At 34.6% G+C, this 3,695-nt stretch overlaps 1 long non-coding RNA gene and 1 other non-coding gene across 2 annotated transcripts; both read right to left on the bottom strand.

Moving 5' to 3' along the window:
• Positions 1-526: 526 nt before the first annotated feature.
• Positions 527-2,562, bottom strand: LOC139145592 (uncharacterized). Its single transcript, XR_011554972.1, has 3 exons — positions 2,488-2,562; positions 2,113-2,191; positions 527-869 (listed from the first exon to the last, which is right to left on the bottom strand). It is a non-coding gene; the product is annotated as an uncharacterized lncRNA (long non-coding RNA).
• Trnam-cau (transfer RNA methionine (anticodon CAU)) lies at positions 1,449-1,537 on the bottom strand. The gene is given in 2 exon segments: positions 1,449-1,484; positions 1,501-1,537. It is a non-coding gene; the product is annotated as a tRNA-Met (tRNA).
• Positions 2,563-3,695: the final 1,133 nt, after the last annotated feature.

Consider the following 3,695-nt stretch of genomic DNA (forward strand, 5'->3'; position numbering starts at 1 on the left):
TTCTCAGTGACTAGAATATGTTTATTTTATTTTCCAGTGACTTTGTCAAGCAATACATCCAAATTCTTGGTTATTTTGGTCAAAATGGGATTGTTTTGTTTTCCAATTTTCCCTATTTTTGGTCCAAAATTAGTCTTCTCTGAAATGTTGCTTATCCAACTGCTTTGAAATTTGTATTGTGCAGGTTTCTATTTTTGAGCTAAGTTAGATATGCCCAAATTGTAAGTGAAATTTCTATATTTGAATTTTGGGGCAATTTATCACATTTTTGGCTAAAAATCTCTGAAATCTGCCTAGCACACTATATGGAAGCGACTGTGTCCTTGACACGATTTTTTATTTCACTTTTAATGAAATAATAACTCATCTATACTATTAGTATACAAACAATACATATACGAATGAAGCTTGTTGAAGCAATTCTTTAGTTTATTGACTTCGTCATTTATGAGATTAAAATGTACACATTTAATAATTTAACAAGTAAAGGTTAAAAATATTACCGTAAACAACTCATAAAGCTCACTGTTCTAATGGTATTTCTTCATGTTCATCTAAGAAATCACATGTGACTTGGTATGTTTGGGGATTTGTTAGTCCAAGTGTCACACAGTGTGACTGACTTACATTGCATTCTTTGTGACAGAGACTACTTTGGCAGATTATTTTTGGTTTGGTATTTAGTGTGCCCATGTGAGTGGCCACGGTTTTTTCATTGTTGAAATGTCTGTTGCAGGTTTTAATGTGGTCTTTGTTGTTCATATTTAACACAATATCATCTTTTAGCTCGTACACACCATGCAAGGTTTGTAAACGTTTACTTCCCGGATATTTGCATCCAGATATTGCACACACGTCAGCTTCTTGTCCTGCATATGGATTATAAAAAGAGAGTAAAACTTAATAATGAATAAAGCTTATCCCAGAGTTCGTTTTCAGGTAAATGCCCCATTACCTGTACAAAATAAAATATTACTTGAAGCTCAATTAGCTGTAACTTTTGGATGTTGTGTTATATTTTGTTCGTGTGCATCTACTGAAGTTTCTTGTGAGATTCAAAAAAAAAATGAAATGCCCAGTAATTACATCTCCTACAGTTTCATCTGTTTGTTAAATCTGCATTCATATTTGAATAACATGTACAACTAACAATAAAAATAATTCATAAATCTTATTAAATGTGCAACTTTCTACAAATAATTTGGAATTAAACTATTATAAAATAGTGCTCATTGATATCTACTTGTTCATTTTCAGGAGCAGTGAACTCAGGATACATGGTATTCCACTGGAAGTAAATTCATCAGTAAAATCTGTAATGGAATAAACCTGGAAAATGAAATGTGTTTTAATTGCCAGATGTGGAAGATTGAAAATGGTGATGGAACAGAGATGCAGCAAATACATCATTCAGTACTGCTGGACTCTTAATGCCGGAAAAAGTACATTGACTCCACCAGGGTTTGAACCTGGGACCCCCAGATCCCGTCTGTGCTGTAACATGGATCTGTTGCTCTGACCACTGAGCTATAGAGTCTCACAAACGACTGAGTCTGGATGTAGAAAGATAAATGAAGCTAGTGATAGTTAGGATGTGATGTGATGTGATGGGATGTAGTACTAAATTGGGTGATGTAGAAAGTATGTAAAAAGAGAAAGAGTTTAGATGTTAATTGGGGTGATATTATAAGTATGATGACATTATGCTATGAAAAGAAGCAATTACAATTTTTTAGATCAGTGAGGACATGGTTAATGAAAGAGAGTGTGAGGGAAAAGTGATCATGACATGACTTTATTGTAGCAACATGACAATTAAGCTATTATTATCTGGTGTAAATTTGAAAAAGACATACAAAACATTACTTTATTGATTCGATATTCTGTTTCAAGCAATTAAAACATTTTCATCCAAATTTAATTTTCATCCAAATTTAATTACTTTTAAGTCATAAGTGGTAAACATACTGAGGCAAGGTCCATTTTACGCCTTTGCTCTTCATGGTCATCTTTTGCCATTGAAGAGACCTAATTTGGGAAGATGAATAATGGTTTTAAGAGTTGTCAATCCAATCAGTGCTTTGATTTTTTGAAGACAATTACATTTCTTACCATGTAAATCTTCACCGGGATTGCTCTCAGCTCTAGTACCACCTGTCTGGCGTCTTCTATGCATTTCCTGAAATTGCAACTATCATGCAATATGCATCAAAATGGATTGTTTTGTTGAGATTATCAAGTGTATATCCGGTGTTTCAGAAATACAATGACATGATACTAACATATTTCATTTTCTTCAGTAATCACAGCATAACAAGTGACAGTGCTGAACCTTCTTGTTGGATGGCATTTTGTAAAAAATGTGCAGGTGGAGTTCTAGTAAAACCAACTGTCATCTAATGTAATTCAGTGAGAAATTATTACAAGTTTCTGGACACCTGTCATACATAAGGGATCATCACTTAAAGGGAAAAGTTAAAAACTCACCTTTTCATGTTGTCTGATGCAGCCAGCAGTTTCAGTAATGCAGTGCCTCTGTAACGAAGCAATGCTCTGTCTCATCTGTTGAGGGCTTTCTGTAATTGGTGAACTCTCCTTTGGTATGACAGAATTAGATATGACTTGATGCACCTCATCTGGTAAAGAAAGATCTTTAACCAGTTATTCAATGTACAGAATTATTTTGTATGGTAATACTCTTGAAATATTACTTGTATTTTACACTCGTTCAATGCACAACAAAAAAATATCAGTAATAATATTCTTCTTCACCCACAAATGATGCAATTAGTCACGTGCTATAAAATAATATTTGATATTGAAAATTGTTTTCAGGCAATTTGCATATATTATGCTGAGCTTGGAAAAGCACTGCCACAGGATATGAATAGAAGTTGAGATGACGCAAACCAATAGGCCACTTTCATGACCCCTGAGCCCTGAGTGACCTCACAATCTGGTATTTCTGTTGGTATGGCATCATACAACCTTCAACTTTTCTCCTTTTGTGACTAATAAAATCCTAAGTTTTGTTCAAGGATGAGTTGGAGTACACAAATTTCAATGATAAAAAGGTTCACGGTTGCAGAGTTTGAACTCAAATTAGTAAAACTTATACCAACTGAAATGCCAGGATGTAGGGGTCACACGGGGGTCATGAAAGTGGCCGATTTGTTCCACTCATTTGGACCTGCTTTCCAATTGAAAATTTTCACATATAAATGACATTCCTGCACTGTTCATTACAAAATATCATATTATCCTCATACTGACATTATTTGCAACCCTTTTTCAGTGTAGAAGTCAATATTACACAATGTCTAGTTTTCCTACACGCTTGCAATGGTGGCTTGTTCGGCGGCCATACCGGCTACGCATGTTTTGAATGCTATGGAATGATATGAGAAACTTGAAAAAGGTTGAACATATCGACAGTATGAAGATAATATGACATTTTGAAACAATCAGTACAGGCATTTTATTCAGATGTGAACATTTTCATCTTGGAAAAGCATGTCCAAACGAGTGAAACAGAAATGGACTACATGTCTCCACTTCTCTTCATCGCAAATTTTGGATACTTTTTTCAGTATTTTTGTAATGTGCAAAAGTGCATGATTATTGTTCTCTTCATCGCACTTTGCAGCACAGTGCTTGTAGGTGAAGCCGGTCGAAACAACCTAACGCCCACATGC

This window comes from Ptychodera flava, chromosome 12 (assembly GCF_041260155.1).
Source record: "Ptychodera flava strain L36383 chromosome 12, AS_Pfla_20210202, whole genome shotgun sequence".
NCBI classification, from domain to species: Eukaryota; Metazoa; Hemichordata; class Enteropneusta; family Ptychoderidae; genus Ptychodera; species Ptychodera flava.